Here is a 21,596-nt window from a genome sequence, read left to right as displayed (position 1 = left end):
CAACTGTTATCTTCTACATATTTACATGGCACAGTGTTTTTAAAAATCATCTAATTTTTATTAACGGTCATTTAATTCCTCACGAAAGCTTCAACGTAGTTGGTAATTCTTTGTGGGATTCTTTATCAGAACAATTTACCAAGTGTTAAACTTTACTATCAAGTGTTATATTTTACAAATTGACAAAATTATAAGAAATGGGGTTATTTTTAAAACAGTAACAATAATGATCTAACCAAAGTATTTCAGAAATAAACAAGTAATCGAAAAGACAAAAAAAAAATGTGAAATTCAAATTCAAGTATGTTCAGACACACACAAACTGATGAAAATTAAAACTTAATTGACCCAGGATGACAGATTTTTAAAAAATACATATCCACACAGATTGTTTCTTTTTAAATTATTTTGTACGTTCGTTCTTCCACTGCATCCCATCCCCAGCCATCAGTTCCAAAACTAAAATTGTATTTTGCAAACATTCCAAACAACCACGACAGAACTGGTAAAAATAGGGTTAAAAATTTATTTGCAAATATGCAATTCAAATAAATGCACTTCCCATGAGAAGATCATTAGATGCAAGAAACTGGTAGTTATTTTCCTAATAGAAACATGATGTCAGCAACACTCTAAAAGTTAAAATTATAATCGAGAACCATAAGTGAGACAATCATTTTTACAGGAAATTAACACCACAGCTTATCAGAGAATCGGGGAAATAAGAGAGAGTTTAAGGTCGGTAAAGAAGCACAATATAAAACAAGGGTTTTCCTTGAAAAATGTGGGAATTCGAGAGTAACAAAATGAAACCCCTCAAGAATATGGAAAAATAAATCTAGAACCCAAATGGCGCCCAACAAGAACATTAGATCTTGAAAATGAATATTGCGCTTGCGCAGCCACCGCCCGCCAGCTGCACAACTGCAGCTAGAGCCCTACCCCGCAAGATCACGTGCTCCCATGCAGCGTCCGCCCGCAGTTCCGCAGCCGCGCAGGCGCAAACACAATTCTAGCAGCCGCCATAATGCGGTCTTGACTCTTCCAGAAATACAATAGTAATTTAAGAAAATGTGTTTGTAAGAGCCCCTGGGATTCATATATACCTTTTGGGGCGGGAGATGAGGGAGGGGGAACCAAGCGCCGTCCTACAGAGCCGTCCCGGCGCCGCCGTCCCCAATGTTGCCGCTTAAGTCTCGCGCGTTTCAGCCCCCAGGCCGCCGCTGCTGCTACCGCCGCCGCCGCCGCCGCCTCCGCAGATTCAAAAACAAACCCGCTTCTCCCTTGCACGCGCCGGGGCCGTTATGCAAATTAACGTGGGCGGGGCTCTTTGGTCGTATATTGACCACGCCCGGTAAGCTCTCAGCCAATAAGCTCACGGACTGGCCGTTCCCCATGCAAATATCCTGGTTTTTTATTTGAATGAGGAAGCTTGGCCCCGCCTCCTACCGTGGAAAGCAGAAGGAAGTCTGAGGCGGTGGCGCTGCGACTTTTAGTTGCAGCTTGAGGTGTGTTTCTGAGTGGACGTTCGCTCAATCAGTGAGTAGCACTTTGTGAGCGCCCTCTATGAGGCATAGGAAAGAAGGAAGGAATAGAGATGGGAGAGTTAAAGAGCTGAGGAAAAGATTTTCAGAAAAAGCAGTAGTATGTGGATTTTTTTTTTTAATTCACAAAGCATATTTTGAACCGTATTAGCAATGAGGAAATAGAACACATCTTTTAAGTTTTTCTGTGACAGAACAAGTGCTTCCAGTCATATCCTTCCACGGGAAGTTGTGTCCATTCCATTTAATCTTACTTGGGAATGAAAATTTACAGAAGGCCAGCACTTTGTAGTAGAGGGGGCGCTCCCAGTAGGGAATCCGGGTTTGCATCATAGTTCTACATCTTACTTACCTGTTTGCTGGAATAAATGTTTTACTCAGTTTTCTCATCTGTAAAATGGAAATAATGCCTGTGGTTCAAGTGGGTTGAGAGGGCCAACTGATAGAATGAATAAATATGTTTTGCAATGCAAGAGGAGCCTTACACATATTAGATCATAAGGTTTGGTGGTGGTTGTTTTTTGAAGTAATTTTTCCCTTACTTCATTCACTATTTAGCAATCACTCTGTTCCAGAATTATGTTAGATGGTGGAACTAAAATAGTAAATATGACACTGTTTCTCTCCTCAAAACACCTAGACTCTAGTGGAAGACAAAAAGTAAATAGGAAATTTTTGTAAATGATGTGAGATTAGCACAGTGTGGTTAATATTTTTATATAATACCTTGAGTCAATTTATTCGAAATACAGAATGGCTTTTAGGAGGTTTGCCTAATCCAGACTTCAGGAATCATAAAAGCTTTCTTAGAGAGAGAATCCCTAACATGAGAGCTGATTTAATAAATTTCTTGCCTAAAAGATGGACATTATCCTGAAGCCAATCACTTAAAAGGTTTTAAGTCAGGAAATAACACAATTAGGTTTGTACTCATTAATTGCTAAACTTTGTAAAGTGCTCAACACAGAACATACTAGGTGCTCAAATGCTAAGTAGGTTTTCAATTTTAATAAAATGTTCTTTATTATAATTTACTTAGTACATATATAATACTAAATGGTCAGTAAATTATAAATTTTTAAAGTTCCATTCTATAATAATAAAAAAGATGGGCTTAGAATAATTAAATCCATTAGGTTTCTCTTTGTATGCCTACAATAAGCAAATAAAAATGAAATCAACACTCAATTATCTATGCTAATAGAAAGGGAGAGATAGTTCAGCATTAACTCATTGATCAGTTGTCTTAGATGTAGACACATTTTAGATTTGTCTCCCAATTACAAGGTTTTATTGGTGTTACATCTTGTCAAATATCCTCAATCACACATTTACAAACAGTATCATTAGCCATTCTAACTGCTGGTTAATCTAACCAATCATTCATTTATATATTCAAGAAGTACAGTATTTATAATGCATTCAGAGAGTATTCTAAGCATGAAGATGCCCAGAGGAAATGACAGTACCTCTGACATTGGTCTAGTGGTAAAGAAACTCATATACAGATAAACATAAGGTCTTTATTACCAAGGAGAGAGAGAGAACAAGTTTAAAAGAAATATAAAGAGGGAAATGGTCGTGGCTCAACTGATAGAGCATCCGCCTACCATATGGGAGGGTCCAGGGTTCAAGACCCAGGGCTTCCTGACCTGTGTGGAAAGCTGGCCCATGTGCAGAGCTGCCACATGCAAGGAGTGCTGTGCCATGCAGGGGTGCCCCCACATGGGGATGTCTCATGTGCAAGGAGTATGCCCTGCAAGGAGAGCCGCCTGACGCGAAAAAAGCACAGCCTGCCCAGGAGTGGCATCGCACACATGAAGAGCTGACACAGCAAGATGATGCAACAAAAAGAGATGCAGTTTCCCAGTGCCACTGAGGGTGCAAGCAGACACAGAAGAACGCACAGCGAATGGACACAGAGAACAGACAACAGGGGGTGGGGGAAAAGGAGAGAAATAAAATAAATCTTAAAAAAAAAGAAATATAGAGAACACCCAAATCTTCCTCAATCTATGGTAAAACTTCACGGAGGAGATGATACATGACTTAATCATGTAGAACTTAAAGGCTGACTGTCAGACTAAGTACAAAAGAAAGAGAATTCAAGTTAGATGAAACAATGTACAAAGACACTGAAGAATGAAAAAGATTTAACTTCCAGGTGTGATGATATTCAAACTACTTATCAATCCCTATGGTAGTAGGCACTTACCCATCAGAATGAAAGCAAGCTTGGAGGCCCCTTACTTTGTCAGGTGTTAATCCTTCAGGTGCAGAATTATTTGGAGACACACTTGTCTTGAACTAGGGACTTAACAGCATGAAGAGGTGGGGCACCATTTTAATTTCCTGGGATGTTCCAGCAAATATCGTGAAATGGTTTGGCTTAAACAATGGGAATTTATTCACTTACAGAGGCTGAGAAAATGTTCAAATCAAGGCATCATCAAAGCAATACTTCCTTCCCAAAGACTGGATCCTTGACTTCTCTGCCACAAAGCAAAGCACAGGGCAGCATCTGCTGGTCTCTCCCTTCTCTTTTTTCAAAGATTTATTTTATTTATTTCTCCCCCCCCCCCGCCCCCCCCCCCACCACAGTTGTCTGTTCTTTGTGTCCATTTGCTGTGTGTTCTTCGTTGTCCACTTCTGTTGTTGTCAAGGGCACGGGAATCTATGTCTCTTTTTGTTGCGTCATCTTGCTACGTCAGCTCTCCGTGTATGTGGCACCATTCCTGGGCAGTCTGAACTTCCTTTCGCGCTGAATGGCTCTCCTTTGGGGTGCACTCCTTGCGCGTTGGGCTCCCCTACACAGGGGGCACCCCTGCATGGCACAGCACTCCTACACAGGGGGCACCCCTGCATGGCACAGCACTCCTTGCGTGCATCAGCACTGCGCATGGGCCAGCTCCACATGGGTCAAGAAGGCCCAGAGTTTGAATCGCGGACCTCCCATGTGGTAGACGGATGCTCTATTCATTGGGCCAAGTCCGCTTCCCTCTTCTGGGTTTTCTTGATTTCATCATCTTACTTCCATGGCTTTCTCTCTCTGTCTAAATTTCATAACACTTATAAAGGACTCCAGTAATAGGATTAAAACCTATCCTGATTGAAGTTGGCCATTGCTTAACTGAAGTTAGCTCAACAAAAGATTCCATTTTAGGTTCACACACACAGGGATGCATTACATTAGAACATGTTTTTCTGGGTTACATATAGCTCCAAACCACCACAGGCACCTAATTACAAATCAGGCTGAAGTATTGCCCTGTTTTATCCATGCATGACCTTATTGGTACGTACTACCATTCTTCTAGGGAACAAGAGTAAAGCAAGATGACATAGCCTCCAAAAAAATAAAAATAAAACAAAAAATGAATGAATTTCAGTTGAAGCAATTGAGCAAGGAAAACGAAATTTTTGGAAATTAGCATTAATTCCAAAAAAGAATAGCCAAAATGGAAATCTGAAATTTCTAAGTACTATAATATAAAACATAGCATAATGTAGTGATTAATAAAATGGGCTCTGAAGAATAACTACATGAATTGAAAACTCTATCTCTGCTACTTACTTGTTTGCTTTATACTTCTCTATGCAAATGCTCCCCCATATGTAAAATGGAAATGATAAAAAAAGCACCTACCAGATAAGGTTTTTTTAATAAAACATTATTTATTGAAATATATCATTTATACATGAACACACATTAACAAAGAGTGTATAGTAGAAGTTGTGGACTTACAAAACAAATATATATATCATCATACAGGGCTCCCATACATCACTTCACCCTGCATTGTTCTGAAACATTTATTACAAACTATGAAAGAGTTTGTAATAACACTCTAACATAGTGATGCTGAACATTTTTTCATGTGCTTTTTTGGCCATTTGTATTTCCTCTTCTGAAAAATGTCTGTTCAAGTATTTTGCCCATTTTTTAAATTGGGTTGCTTGTCTTTTTATCATTGAATTACATGGTCTCTTTATATAACATGTATCTCAAACCCTATCAAATAAATGGTTTCCAAATAATTTCTCCCATTGAAGAGGCTGCCTTTTTAATTTCTTGACAACTTTTGAAGAACAAAAGTGTTTAAATTTTTAAAAAAAGATTTATTTTATTTATTCCCCACCCCCATCATTTGAGGTCGCTGTTCTCTGTGTCCATTTGCTATATGCTCTCTGTGTCTCCTCATCTTTTCTTTAGGAGGCACCAGGAACCAAACTCAGGACCTCCCATGTGGGAGAGCTGTGCTCAATTGATTGAGGCACCTCAGGTCTCCAGTTTGCTGTGTCTCTAATTGTCTTTCCTCTTTGCATCTCTTTGTTGCATCATCTTGTTGCTCCAGCTTGCCGTGCCTTCCCATGACAACAGCTCATCTTCTCAAGGAGACACTGGGAACTAAACCCAGGACCTCCCATGTGGTAGGTGGAAGCCCAATCACTTGAGCTACATCTGCTTCCCAAATGTCTTTAATTTTAAGGACATCCCATTTATCTAATTTTTCTTTGGTTGCTTGTACTTTGGGTGTAAAGTTTAAGAAACTACTGCTACCACAAGATCATGAAAATGCTTCCCTACATTTTCATCTAGAAGTTTTAAAGTTGTACCTTCTATAGTTAGGTCCCTGATCCATTTTGAGTAAATTTTTATATAAGGTGTGAGAAAGGGGTTCTCTGTCTTTCTTTTGGATATGGATATCCTGTTCTCTCTGCACCACTTGTTGAATAGACTGCTCTGGCCCTGGTGGGTGGACCTGACCACCTTGTCAAAAATCACTTGAACAGCAGTGAATATGGCTTAAGCGATTCAGCGCCTGCTTTCCACATGGGAGGTCCCAGATTCAATCCCTGGTGCCTCCTAAAAACAAAAGTGAAACAACAAGCAAACGAATGAAAACAACCAACTCAGGGGAGCCCATGTGACTCAGTGCTGGCTCCCTATACATGAGGTCCTGGTTTCAATCCCCAGCCACTGTATCTCAAAAAAGCAATAATAATAATAATAAATCCTTTAACCAAGACTTGAGGGTCTAGTTTTTATTCTTATTAGGGTTCCATTGGTCAATATTTGTACCTTTATGCCAGTACCATGCTCTTTTTACCACCATAACTAAGTAATATGCTTTAAAGTCAGGAAATGAGAGTCCTCCAACTTCATTCTTTTTTGAAGACATTTTCAGCTACTCAGGGCCCCTTTACCTTCAAAATAAATTTAGTAATTGGATTTTCCATTTCTCCATTTCTGTGAAAAAGGCTGTTGGGATTTTTATTGGGATTGGTTCAATCTGTAAATCAGCTTAGGTAGACTTGACATCTTAATGACAGTTAGTCTTCCAATCCATGAACATGGACTGTTCTTCCATTTATTTGGTCTTTGGTTAGTTTTAGCAATGTTTTATAGTTTTGTGAATATAGGTCCATTATGTCCTTGGTTAAGTTTATTCCTAAATATTTTGAATCTTTTAGTTTCTGTTAAGATTGGAATTTTTTTCTGACTTCCTCCTCAGATTGCTCATCAATACTATATAGAAACACTTTGACTTTTGCATATTAATCTTGTATGCCACCACTTTCCTGAACTTATCTATTAGTTCTAGTAGCTTTGCTGTGAATTTTTCAGATCATGTAAAAAACTGAACAGCATGAGTTTTACTTCTTCCTTTCCTTTTTGGGTTTCTTTTATTTCTTTATCTAGCCTAATTACTCTAGCTAGAACTTCTAGCACAATATTGAATAACAGTAGTGAGAGTGGGAATTCTTGTTCCTGATCTCAGCAAGAAAGCTCTCAGTTTTTGCCTGTTTAGTACAATGATAGCTGTGAGTTTTTCATATATGAACTTTACCATGTTGAGAAAGTTTCTTTCCATTTCTTTTTTGGAGTACTTTTATTAAAAAAGGATGTTTTATGTCAGATGCCTTTTCTGTGTCAATCAAGAGGGTCATGTGATTTTTCTTCTTCTATTTATAATGTGGTTTATTCCATTGATTTTTTTTCTGTTAAACACCCTTGCATAACTGGGATAAAAACCATTTGATTGTGGTGTATAAACCTTTTAATGTGCTTTTGGATTCAGTTTGCAAGTATTTTGTTGAGGATTTTTGCATCTCTATTCCTTAGAGAAATCGGTCTGTACTTTTCTCATAGTATTTTTATCTGGTAGTGTTGACTTCATAGAATGAGTTTGGTAGTATTCCTTCCTGTTCAATTTTTTGGAAGAGCTTGAGCAAGATTGGTATTAGATCATCTCTGAATAATTGGTAGAATTCACCTGTGAAGCCACCCAGTCCCAGGCTTTTTATTTTGGGGAGGTTTTTGATAACTGTTTCAATCTCTTTACTCCTGATTTGTTTGTTGGGGTCATCTGTTTCTACTAGGGTCAGTGTATGTTGTTCATGTGTTTCTAGGAATTTGTCCATTTTGTCTATGTTGTCTAGTTTGTTGGCATACAGTTATTCATATTATTTTTATTCTGCAGGGTCAGTGGTAATGTGCCCCCTCTCATTTCTCATATTATTTATTTGTGTCTTCTCTCTTTTTTTTTCTTTGTCAGCTTAGCTAAGTGTTTGTTGATTTTGTTGATCTTCTCAAACAACCAGCTATTGGTTTTGTTGATGCTCTATATTGTTTTATGTTCTCAATTTCAATTATTTCTGCTCTGATCTTTATTATTTCTTTCCTTGAGCTTAGTTTGGAATGAGTTTGCTGTTCTTCTTCTAGTTCCTCCAAGTGTGCAGCTAGGTCTTTGATTTTAGCTGTTTCTTTTTTAATGTAAGAAAAAGGGCTATAAATTTCTGCCTCAGCACTGCCTTTGCTCTATACTGTAAGTTTTGATATGTTGTGTTCTCATTTTCACTCATTGTGAGATATTTACTGATTTCTCCTGAAATTTCTTCTTTGACACACTGATTATTTGAGTGTGTAATTTCTTCTCTCTTTCCCCCATCCATTATTCATTTCCAGCTTCATTCCATTATGATCAGAGATGGTGCTTTAGATAATTTCAATCTTTTAAAACTTATTTTAAGATCTGACTTTTGACCTTACATATAGTCTATACTGAAGAAGGATCCATGAGCACTTGAAAAGAATGTATATCCTGCTCTTTGGGGATGTAATCCTGCTGTTTGGGGTGTAATGCTGTATAATTGTGAGTTCTAGTTAGTTTATCGTATTATTGAGCTGTTTCCTTATTTATCTCTGTCCAGATGTTCTTTCCAGTGCTGACAGTGGTATATTGAAGTCTCCAAATATTATTGTAGAGACCTATAATTCTCCCTTCAGTTTTGCCAGTATGTAGCTGGTATGTCTTGGGACACCCAGGTTAGACACATAAGTATTTATTACAGTTATTTCTTCTTTGTGAATTGCTCCTTTTATTAATGTATAATGACCTTCTTCATCTGTTTTAACAGTTTTGCATTTAAAACCTATTTTTTATGATATTGGTATCACTACTTTAGCACTTTTGTGGATACTATTTGCGTGCAATAGTTTTTCCAACCTTTTACTTTCAGCCTGATTGTGTCCTTACGTCTGAGGTGAGTCTATTGTAGACAGCGTAAAGATGGCTCATATTTTTTCACCCATTCTATCAGTCTATGTCTCTTAATTGGGGAGTTCAAGCCATTAACATTCAATGTTATTACTGTAAAGGCAGTACTTACTTCATCCATTTTATCCTTTGACTTTCCTTTGTCATATATTACTATTATCTGTCTTTTTAACCTTTAAGTTATCCTTCCTAATAATCTTCATTTCTATGCTCTTCTCCAAGTCTCTTGCTCTTGTTTTTTCCTTTCAGGTTGAAGTACTCACTGTAGTATTTCTTGTACTCTGGTCTTTTGGTAACACTCTCTCATTTTTTATTTGTCTATGAAGACCTTAAACTCACATTCATTTTTGTTTTTTGGGTTTTTAAATTTTGTTTAGTTTTTGTTAGTTAGGCCAATGATTTATTAAGGTAGGGAGGGAAAAGAAGTGGAAGGAAACAGCAGAACTTGGGTCCCAGGTAGAGAGGAAGGGGCTGAAAAGTGATAAAGTAGGGGATTTACAAACTACAATTTCCCCTTATAGATTATAAATGCTCAGGTTTTACTTGAATGGCCATCAAAGAAGGGGAAAAACAGCAAGAGCAGGGAGCAAAGAAGAGGAACAGGCACATGGAATGGCACCAGGACAGGCACTGTGTATTACTCAGCCAAAGTGGTGCTCATGCGAAATACCAGAAATCGGTTGGTTTTTATAAAGGGTATTTTTTTGGGGGTAGGAGCTCACAGATACCAGGCCATAAAGCATAAGTTACTTCTCTGACCAAAGTCTATATTCACATGTTGGAGCAAGATGGCTGCCCGTGACTGTGAGGGTTCATGCTTCTTGTGTGCCTCACTTCTGGGATCTTGCTTCTCTGTGGGTTCAGGATTCCTTTCTTCCTGGGGCTTGCTTCTCTTTCCTCTGTGTGCTTACTTCCCAGGGCTCCAGTTTACAGCTTCAGCATCAAACTCCAACATCAAAGCTCCAATATCAAAACCCCCCAACTCTGTCCTTTGCCATGCCTTTTATCTGTGAGTCCTCACCCACCAAGGGGTGGGGACTAAATGCCCTAATGATGTGGCCCAATCAAAGCCCATTAATAACTCAATCATGCCCAGGTACAGATCAGATTACAAACATAATCCAATATCTATTTTTGGAATTCATAACCATATCAAACTGCTACATACTGGAACAGGGTGAAGGCAAGAGAGCCACACTTATTTTTTTTTTAAGTTTTAAAAAATTTTTTATTTATTTCTCTCCCCTTCTCCCCCAGTTGTCTGCTTTCTGTGTCCATTCGCTGTGTGTTCTTCTTTGTCTGCTTCTGTTGTTTTCAGAGGCATGGGAATCTGTGTTTCTTTTTGTTGCATCATCTTGTGTCAGGTCTCCATGTGTGCGGCACCATTCCTGGGCAGGCTGAACTTTCTTTCGATCTGGGCGGCTCTCCTTACGGAGCATACATACTCTTTGCGCATGGGGCTCCTCCACTCGGGGGACAACCCAGCGTGGCACAGCACTCCTTGAGCACATCAGCATTGCACATGGTCCAGCTCCACATGGGTCAAGGAGGCCCAGGGTTTGAACTGCAGACCTCCCATGTGGTAGATGGACGCCCTGACCACTTGGCGAAGTCCGCTTCCCCACACTCATTATTGAATGACAGTTTTGGAGGATAAGAGATTCATAGCTGGCAGTTTTTCTCTTTCAGTACCTTAAAATGCAGCATATCACTTTCTTCTACCCTCATGGTTTCTTTCTTTCTTTTTTTTAATGTTACCAGTGCCTGGGAATGAGCCTGGGACCTTGTATGTGGGATGTCAGTGCTCAACCACTGAGCCTCATCAGCTTCCCTGAGTTCACTTTTCTTGTTATTTTTCTTTTTTGTTTGCTTGTTGTTGTTTTGTTTTTAGGATGCACCAGAGACCAAACCCAGGACCTACCACGTGGGAAGCAGGCGCTTAACCACTTGAGCCACATCCACTCTCACCCTTCAACGTTTCTGATGAGGTCTACATCTGGTCTTATTGATGTACTCTCATAATGTGATGGATTGCTTTTCTTTTGCTGCTTTCAGAATCCTCTCTTCATCTCTGGTATTTGTCATTCTGAATACTAGGTGTCTCAGAGTCGGTTTATTTGGATTTATACTTTTTATTTTTAAAATTTTATTTTTTATTTATTTCTCTCCCCTCCCCTCCCCCTTTTTCTGCTCTCTGTATCCATCCACTGTGTGTTCGTCTGTATCCACTTGCATTCTTGTCAGCAGCACCTGAAATCTGTGTCTCTTTTTGTTGCGGCATCTTTCTGTGTCAGCTCTCCATGTGTGCAGTGCCACTCCTGGGCAGACTGTGCTTTATTTGCATGGGGCAGCTGTCCTTGCAGAGCACACTCCTTGCACTTGGGGCTCCGCTATGCGGGGGCACCCCTGTGTGGCCCGGCACTATTGTGTGCATCAGCACTGTATGTGGGCCTGCTCACCATGCAGGTCAGAGGCCCTGGGTTTGAACCAGGACCTCCCATATGATAGGTGGATGCTCTATCAGTTGAGCCAAATCCTTAGTCTTTTTGGTGTTCATTTTCCTTATTGGATGTTAGTATTTATGTCTTTCCTAAGGGTTGGGAAGTTTTCAGTCATTATTTCCTCAAATACTCTTTCTGCTCCTTCTCAATTCTTTTCTCTTTCTGGGACACTGAAGGAATTGTCATCCATTTCCCCAAGACCCTGTTTCATTTTTTCCATTCTGTTTTTTAGTTTGCCAAAGGACTGCCAATACAAGTATCAGAAATTCGTTGGCTTTAATAAAGGGTATTTATTGGGGATAAAAGTTTACAGTTACAAGGCCATGAAATGTCCAAATTGAAGCATCAGCAGAGATTCTTTCTCACCAGAATCAGCTATTATTTATCCTGGTATTGTTGCCATGTAGTGAAGCAAGATGTCCACTGTATTAGTCAGCCAATGGTGTGCTGATGCAAAGTACCAGAACTCTGTTGGCTTTTATAAGCTTATTTGTGGTAGAATCTTACAGTCACAAGGCCCTAAAGAGTCCAACTCAAGGTACCATAAAAGCCACTTTCTCACCCAAAGTCATAGGCCACATGTTGGAGCTAGATGGCAGGTGATGTCTGTGAGGGTTCAGCCTTCCTTCTTCCTTTTAAGTCTCCATGGTCTCAGCCTCTTCCAATCTCAGCTGCAGGCTGTCTCCCCAGGGCTCATTACTTTCTGGATTCAGCTGCTCAGGTCTCTTCACAAAGTCAGCTGTAGACTATCAGACTTATTCCTCTTCCTGGGGCCTCTGCCATGTCTAATGAGCTTTCTCTCTTCCTCTGTGTACTTCTTCTCTGTGTGTTTACTTCCACATGAGCATCTGTTTTATGCCCAAAGGGGTTGGGACTCAAGGCTGAGTTGTACTCTCTTTCTGTTTTTCTGCTTTTTTAAGTTCAAATGCTCTGTCCTCCAATTCACTAATTCTGTCTTTCATCAATTCAAATCTACTATTACATGTCTCTCATGTGTTTTTAATTTCATCCAATGTGTCTTTCAGTCCCATAAGCTCTGTTACCTTTCTTTGTAGGTTTTCAAATTGTTTTTTTATGTTCACCCAGTGTCTTCTTAAAGCCCATTATCTATTTAGACATACTTTCCTTTAACTCCTTGAATTGATATAGGATATTTGAATAATTATTTTTGATTAGTTGTCTTAAATCCTATGTCTCATCAGGATTTTTGGTTTGTCCCTTTGGCTGACCATCTTTTCCTGTTTATTAGTATGGTTTTTAATTTTTTGCTGATGTCTAGGCATCTGAATATGTTGGTGAATTTACTATGATAGTCAATTTCTCTCTTTTGCCTGGTGGTTTTGCTTCACAGCTCTACTTCGATTTTTGGTTCAACTTATTCTAAGTCTTTAAAATTGCCCAACTTAAGTTATAAAAATAGGGCCAAGGACTCACAAATGAGGTGCAGATGCACTGCAAGGGATTTGGGACTAGAGTTCCTAAAAGTAATTTTTCTCCTTGCACTTTCCCAGTTGGCCAGCAGATGGTGCTTGTTTGTGAATCTTTCCACAGAGAGTGTCACTTTCAATCTCTACTTGCCCATGATTCTGGTCTGGCTAGAGCTAAGATATAAAGTGGACCGTGCTGGCCAAATTCACAGAAGAGAAACCACTTTCTGTCCTCTGCCACACTCCCTTTTCCCAGGGAAGAAGATGTCCATTCCCCTCTCAGTTGGCTGCAGTGAGCCTTGGGTTTTATCCATGCTGTTTGCCTTGAGGATAGGGGATGGGTCCCCTTCCCTGCCACAGAAGTTAGTAACTCATGGTTTTTATTTCAGCCTCTTCATAGTCTCTCTGTTCCTTGCCCTCCCTATGCCATACCCTCCTGGTCTGACATCCCCAAAGTAGCTCCCTTGGACAACTTTTTGCCCTTCCTCCATTGTTTTTCTGAGAGAATTGAGCCCTGTCTGCCTATTCCAATGCCATCTTCCAGAAGTCCCCTGATAAGATTGTCATGAAGGTTAAATTCCAATAACACACTTCACACAATGCTGGATATATAATAATAGCTAAATATGCATTAGCTAGTATTATTTATAGTAGTACTGTTTATAGGAGTAATAATAACACTGTACTCCCACACTCCCATTAGGAGCCACAATGTAATAATTTTTCTTACTATCCTCTAATATACAGAAAAGCTTACTGAGGCAGAGAGTAGGCAACTGGGGAAAACTCAAGAAAATAACTCTTGAAAATAGAGAGTATAGTAGTCACAATTCTAAGATGACTTCTATGATACCTTCTCCCTGGTGTTAATACCTTATATAAGCATCTCCTTATGAGTGTGGGGAGAAATTGTAACTCACTTCTAGCCAATAGACTATGGCAAAGGTAAATTAATTTTGCAGATGTAATTAAGATCCCAAATCTGTTGGGGAGTATTTTGTTTTGTTTTGTTTTAAGTTTCCAGGGACCAGGGATTGAACCTGGAACCTCCCATTTAGGAAGCAGACGCTCAACTGCTTGGGCCACATCCACTCCCCATCAGTTGGTTTTGAGTTAATCATAAGAAATATTATCCTATGTGGACCGGGCCCTCTCTGAGGAAAGAGATTCTCAGCAATCAGCTATACTGAGGAAGCCTACATGCCAAGGAGTTGCATGTAGCCAGAAGGACCAGTGGGTGGCTTCTAGTCAACCACCAGCAATGAAAGCCATGTCCCTCACTCATGGAGCCAAGAGGAAATGCATTCTGCCAACAAACTAAATAACCTTGAAAGTAGACTGTTCCCCAGTCAAGCCTTCAAATGAAAATGCATTCTACCTGACTGCATGATTGCAGCCTTGTGAGATTATCAGCAAAGGAATCAGACAAGTTAGTTCCATATTCCTGACCCTCTGAAATTGTGAGTTAATGTGTGCTATGTGAAGCTACTAAATTTGTGGTAATTTGTTAATAAACAATAGAAAACTAGTACAGGAAGTCATCAGAAATGTGAAGGGGAAGCAGACATGGTTCAACTGATAGAGCGTCTGCCTACTATATGGAGGGTCCAGGGTTCAATCCCCAGGGCCTCCTGACCCCACGTGGTGAGCTGGCCCATGAGCAGTGCTGCATGCAAGGAGTGCCCTGCCATGCAGGGGCATCCCCGTGTAGGGGTGCCCTCTGTGCAAGGAGTGCACCTCGCAAGGAGAGCTACCCCATGCAAAAAAAGTCCAGCCTGCCCAGGAATGGCACCACACACATGGAGAGCTGACGCAGTAAGATGATGCAACAAAAAAACAACAGTTTCCCAGTGCCACATGATAAGAATGCAAGCAGACACAGAAGAAAACACAGAGAATGTACACAGAGAGGAGACAACAGGGGGGAAATGGAGCAAAATAAATAACATAAATCTTAAAAAAAAAAAAAAGAAAGGTGAAGGACCATTAGAACTATCTTCCAAGGTAGGTAGGTCCCTGAATAGTGAAATGAGTCTTGTGGAAGATTTTTAACTGGTAATCAGTAAAAAGGATAGAATCAATACTGCAACTATAGCTAGGAAAAGGGGCCTCTACCCTGGTCCCCACATTTTACAGAGACCCTACATATCGAAAACATCACATGCATTTTTATTTTTGTTGTTTGTTTTTAAAGATTTATTTACTTCTCCCCCACCCCCCGTCCCCTCATTGTCTGCCTTCTGTGTCCATTTGCTGTGTGCTCCTCTGTGTCAAGGCACCAGAAACCAATCCCAGGACTTTCTGGAATAGGAAAGAGGTGCTCAGTCTCTTGCACCACCTCAGCTCCCTGACCTGCCTCATCTCTAATTGTCTCTCTTCTGTGTCTCTTTTTTGTCATTGTTGTGTCATCTTGCTGCGCCAGCTCTCCGTTCAGGTCAGCTTGCCACATGGGCCAGCACTCCTGCATGGACCAGCAGCCTGCTGAGGCCAGCTATCCACTCAGGCCAGCTTGCTATGTGGGCCAGCTTGCCTTCACCAGGAGGCCCTGGGAATCAAACCCTGGACCTCTCATATGGTGGATGGGAACCCAGTCACTTGAGCCACATCCACTTCCAACTTTGAAACTTTGTTACCCAGGATGTGACACTCATCACCGCCCTAATGAGAACCATAACCTTAAATATCTTCCCTCCTTACATTATTCAAAGACAAACAGGAATGCTTCTTCATATCTCTAACTCCGTATCTTCAAAAAAAAGGCAAATATATCAAAATTCTATGCAGATTTGGCCCAACAGGTAAGGCGTCTGCCTACCACTTGGAAGGTCCAAGGTTCAAACCCAGGGCCTCCTGACCCATGTGATGAGCTGGCCCACACACAGTGCTGATGTGCAAAAGGAGTCCTTTGCCATGCAAGGGTGTCCCCCGCGTAGGGGAGCCCCACACACAAGGAGTGCACCCCATAAGGAGAGCCACCCAGCGGGAAAAAAGTACAGCCTGCCCATGAGTGGCACCACACACGGAGAGCTGACACAGCAAGATGACACAACAAAAAGAGACACAGATTCCTGGTGCCACTGACAAGAATATAAACCGACACAGAAGAACACACAGCAAATGGACACAGAGAGTAGACAACTTGGGGGTGAGGGCAGGGAAGGGGAAAGAAATAAATTTTTTAAATTTAAAAATTTTTTTAAAAATTCTCTGAAGGTCTGTGTGTTAAGAAATACATAACTTCTCACCTTTGAAGATTTGAGCAGCAAAATGACTTAGGTTAAAAAAAAAAGACAAATTGAGTTCTCATATACTTCCTATCAATTAGCATAGGTAAAATAATTCTTAACAAAGTCATTTGCCAGTACTCTCAAGGATCCATTTTCTTACTTCTTATTGTAGTCCACTTTGTAGTTCTGTAAATACTCAGAAATTACTGCAGAATTCCCAACATTTGTATGGGGCTGCTAGAAAACATTTTCAAATAGTTAATTTATGTTAGTCTTAAATTTATATACCATATATGTAGATCTTGATTTAAAGTATATGAAACATGATACTCAATCTTTACATTGGTAAACAAATAACATTGACTGCTAGTATTGTATATAGTTTTTTGGGGGGTGTATCAGTTTGATATTATTGATGAATTCCAAAAAGAAATACTGGATTATGTTTGTAAACCCATCTTTTCCTGTCAGTTTATTAGATTATATTGAATTCCTAGTAAACCTCTTGTGCCAGTAGGGTGTTGAGTCCCCACCAAAGGGTGGGGACTCACAGATAAAAGGCATGACAAGGGGCAGAGTTAAGGGCTTTTAATGTTGGAGTTTTGATGTTAGAGTTTGATGCTGAAGCTGGAGCCCCAGGGAGAGAGACAGAGCCATTCACCTGATAGTCTATAGCTAACCTTGTAGAGAAAACAGAGGAGCTGAGCCCAGAGAAACCCAGGAAGCCTGAACCCTCGCAGCTGTCCGCAGCCATCTTGCTCCAACATGTGAAAATAGACTTTGGTGAGGGAAGTAACTTATGCTTTATGGCCTGGTATCTGTAAGCTCCTACCCCAAATAAATAACCTTTATAAAAGCCAACCGATTTCTAGTATTTTGCACCAGCACCCCTTCAACTGACTAATACAGGAGGGATGATTCATTTCAAAGAAGTTGTAGGTTTAGAGAAAGATCATGCAGAAAATACAAAGCTCCCAAATCCTGGCCCCCTACCAACCCAACCACCATTTTTAACACTTTATATTAGTGAGATACTTTGTTACAGTTTATGGAACTGCATTATTATAATTGTACTATGAAATATAGTCCATAGATTATATAAGGGTTCACTGTGTTTTAGATTCCTATGATTTATTTAAAAGTTTATTCTAGTAAAATATATGCAACCTAAGATTTCCCCTTATGATGACATTCAAATATATAATTCACTGGTGTGAATTACACTGAAAAAGTTTTGTTACAATCATAACTATTCATTACAAAAATTTTCCATTACCTAAAGCAGAAAATCTAGAAAACCTAATTATCTTCTCATTCCCTACCCACAACCTGGCCCCTGGTAACCTGTATTCTAGTTTCTGACATTATGAATTTTCTTATTCTGATTATTTCATATTGATGACAGCATACTGTATTTGCCCTTTTTTGTCTGACTGATTTCACTCAGCATGATGCCTTCAGGATTCATCCATGTTGTCACATGTATGAGAACTTTATTCCTTTTATGGCTGAATAATAGCCCATTGTATGTATATACCACATTTTGTTTATCCATTATGTTATGATAGACACTTAGGTAGCTTCCATCTTTTGGCAACTATGAATAATGATGCTAGGAATGTCAGTGCCTAAAAATATTTTTGAAGCCATGCTTTCAACTCTTTTGGATAGATGGAAGAAGTGAGATTGCCAAATTATATGGTAATTCTATACTTAACTATTTGAGGAACTGCCAAATTTTTTTCCATAGCATCTGTGCCATTTTACATTCCCTCCAACAATAAACAAGTTTTCCTAGTGCTCAACTCCTCTCCAACACTTAATTTATGATAGTTTTATAGTAACCATTCTAGTGGGTATGAAATGGTATCTCACTGTGATTTGGCTATGCATTTCCCTAATGGCTAATGATGTTGAGCTTGAGCATCTTTTTTTAGGGATGGGTGAGGTGGGAATGAATGGCTTATATTTGTTATTTTTTTCATCTATTTTATTGATACATATTAATAAAGCATACAATTCTTCCAAAGTGTACAATCAATAGTATTTGTTATAATCACATGCATAGTTGTGCATTCATCTCTTCAATCATTATTTGAGCATTTTCATTATTTCCAAAATAATAATAATAGTGAAAAACAAAAAACAGACAAGAAAATTCTTTACCTTTCAATCTCTCTGTTTCCCTTCCTGTACATAGCTGCTATTTCTGCCTATTCTTGCACAATTATTTATTTATTAAGCAGTTTTATTGAGATATATTCACAAACTCTATGATCTATCTAAAATGAATAATCAATGGCTTTTAGTGTAATCACAATGTTGTACATTCATCATCATAAAAAATTTTAGAATTATTTCATTACTCCAAAAAGAAAAACTATACATGACTTAGCATGCCTTCCCTAGGCCTACATAACCACAATCAAATATCTTTATAAATTGATTTATATTTACATTTTATATAAATGGAATCATACAATATTTTACACAATATATTTAATTCATAGTAACACAATCATACAGTATTTGTCCTTTTGTGTCTGGCTGGCTTCACTCAACATAATGTTCCCCAGGTGAACTTGAACATTTTTTCATGTGCTTTTGGCCATTTGTATATCTTCTTCAGAGAAATATCTACTCACATTTTTTGATATTTTAAAAATAGAGTTGTGTTTTTGTTCTCAAATTGTAAATTATTTTATATAGCTGGATATTAAACCCTTATTAGAAAAGTAAATGGTTTCCAAATATTTACTCCCACTCTGCAGGTTGTCATTTTGTTTTCATGATGAAGTCCTTTGATATGATAAACAAAAGTTTTTAATTTTGATGAGGAACCACTGAGCCATTTTTTTTCTTTTGTTGTTTGTGCTTTGGGTATAAAAAATGGTTACCTAAGACAAGGTCCTGAAGATGATTATTTACATTTTCCCTCTAGAAATTTTATAGTTCTGACTCTTATATATAGGTCTTCAATCAATTTTGAGTTGATTTTTGTATATGATATTAGGTAGGTGGGGATCCACCTTCATTCTTTTGCAAATGAAGATCCAGTTTTCCCAGCATCATTTGTTGAAGAGACTATTCTATCGCCATTGAGTGGTCTTGGTACCTTTTCAAAAATAAATTGGTTATAGATGTGATGGTTTACTTCTGAACTCTCAATACATTTCCATGGTTCTGTAAGTCTGTCCTTGTGCTAGTACCATGCTGTTTTTGTTTTTTTTTAAAGATTTATTTATTTATTTAATTTCCCCCCCTCCCCTGGTTGTCTGTTCTTGGTGTTTATTTGCTGCGTCTTGTTTCTTTGTCCGCTTCTGTTGTCGTCAGCGGCACGGGAAGTGTGGGCGGCGCCATTCCTGGGCAGGCTGCACTTTCTTTTCACGCTGGGCGGCTCTCCTTATGGGTGCACTCCTAGCACGTGGGGCTCCCCGACGCGGGGGACACCCTTGCGTGGCACGGCACTCCTTGCGCGCATCAGCACTGCACATGGGCCAGCTCCACACAGGTCAGGGAGGCCCGGGGTTTGAACCGCGGACCTCCCATGTGGTAGACGGACGCCCTAACCATTGGGCCAAAGTCCGTTTCCCAGTACCATGCTGTTTTGATTTCTGTGGCTTTGTAATAAATTTTGAAATCAAGAAGTATGAGTCCTCCAACTTTGTTCTTCTTTTCCAAGATTGCTTTGACTCTTCAGGGCCCCTTCCCCTTCCATATAAATGTGATGATAGGCTTTTCCTTCTATTGCTACTTTTCTAAGTGTTTTTATCAAGAAGGCCTGCTGCATTTTGTCAAATACCTTTTCTGTATCTATTTAGTTAATCATGTGGTCTTTTCCTTCATTTATTATTATGGTTGTGGTGGTTTGAAGCTGTATGTACCCCAGAAAACGTTCTTAAATATAACCCATTCATGTGGGTATAAACCCATTGTAAGTACATCTTTTCTTGAGGCTTCTTCAGTTAAGTGTGACCCACTTCATTCATGGTAGGACCTAATCCTATTTCTGGAGACCTTCCTTTATAAATGGAACAAATATGGAGAGAGAGAGACAGGTGAGAGAGAGAGAGAGAACACCATGGAACAAGAACCTGAAGGCAATAAAAACTGAAGAAAAGGAGATTCCAGCAGATGCCGCCATGTTTACCATTTCATGATATCTCATTTAAGCAGCATAGGAAACTAAAACAGTGGTATATTACATTAATTAATTTTCTTCTCTTGAACCAGCCTTGCATACCTCAGATAAATCCCATTTAATCATGGTGTATAATTCTTTTAAAGTGCTGTTGGATTCAGTTTGCTAGTATTATGATGAGGATTTTTACATTTATATTCATAAGAGATATAGGTCTGTAATTTTCTTTTATTTTGGTATCTTCACCTGGCTTTGTAATTAGTGCAATGTTGGCCTCAAAGAATGAGTTAAGGAATGTTCAATACTTTTCAATGTTTTGGATGAGTTTAAACAGTATTGGTGTTAATTCCAGTCTTATATTTCCTTATTTAACATCTTTCTAAAAGTTCTGTCCATTATTGGAACTGGTATATTGAAGTCTCCCACTGTTTATGTAGACCCATCTATTTTTCCTTCAAATCTGTCAATAGTTGTGTCATATAATTTGGGGCTTTGCCATTAGGTATATATATGTTTATAATTGTTATGATTTCTTGTTATAGTGACCATGTTACCAGTATATAGTGACTTGCTATGACCTTGCAACAGTTTTTTACTTGAAATTGAATTTACCTGATGTTAATACAGCTAACCCAGTTCTTTTGGTTACTATTTGCATGGTATAATTTTTCCTATCCTTTCACATTCAGCCTACTTGTAACAGGTGACAGTTGGTATCCTTGTCTTGTTCCTGATCTTAAAAGAAAAGCCTTCAGTTTCACCAGTGAGTAGGATGTTAGCAATGGGTTTTTCATATATGCCCGTTATCATGTTGAGGAAGTTTCTTTTTATTCCTAGTTTTCTAAGTGTTTTCATCAAGAAGGGGGGGGTGGATTTTTTTCAGTATCCTTTTCTGCATCATTTGAGATGATCATGTTTTTTTTTCTTCTTTCATTCTTTTAATGGAGTGTATTACATTAATTGATTTTCTTATTTTGAATTTCTCTTATGTACCTCAGATCAATTCTATTTGTTCATGGTGTGTAATTCTCTTAATGTGCCATTGTATTCCGTTTGCTAGGATTTTGTTGAGGATTTTTGCATCTATAGCATAAGAGATATAGATCTATAATTTTATTTTCTTGTGGTATCTTTATGTGGTTTTGATATAAGGGTGATTTTGACATTATAGAATGAATTTGGGAGGGTTCTGTC

The 21,596-nt window shown here is 39.0% G+C and overlaps 1 protein-coding gene and 1 long non-coding RNA gene across 6 annotated transcripts in view; one reads left to right on the top strand and one right to left on the bottom strand.

Annotated features, from left to right (window-relative positions):
• ATF7IP (activating transcription factor 7 interacting protein) overlaps positions 1 to 1,541 on the bottom strand; it is a 111,960-nt gene extending 110,419 nt beyond the window's left edge. The window contains exon 1 of one of the 4 annotated variants that reach the window (XR_011646671.1): positions 1,107 to 1,471. The gene's annotated coding sequence lies outside the window, so the exon portion shown is untranslated. Of the gene's footprint in view, positions 1 to 1,106 lie in introns of all 4 variants that reach the window. The other 3 variants (XR_011646674.1, XM_071210176.1, XM_058282825.2) reach the window with 3 other exon arrangements.
• LOC131274799 (uncharacterized) overlaps positions 1,446 to 21,596 on the top strand; it is a 181,993-nt gene continuing 161,842 nt past the window's right edge. The window contains exon 1 of one of the 2 annotated variants that reach the window (XR_009182090.2): positions 1,446 to 1,508. This is a non-coding gene — a long non-coding RNA (uncharacterized lncRNA). Of the gene's footprint in view, positions 1,540 to 21,596 lie in introns of both variants that reach the window. The other variant, XR_009182089.2, reaches the window with a different exon arrangement.

This window comes from Dasypus novemcinctus, chromosome 20, assembly GCF_030445035.2.
Source record: "Dasypus novemcinctus isolate mDasNov1 chromosome 20, mDasNov1.1.hap2, whole genome shotgun sequence".
NCBI lineage: Eukaryota > Metazoa > Chordata > Mammalia > Cingulata > Dasypodidae > Dasypus > Dasypus novemcinctus.
The sequence above is the reverse complement of the archived record's forward strand: the minus strand, read 5'-3'. Positions and strand labels throughout refer to the sequence as shown.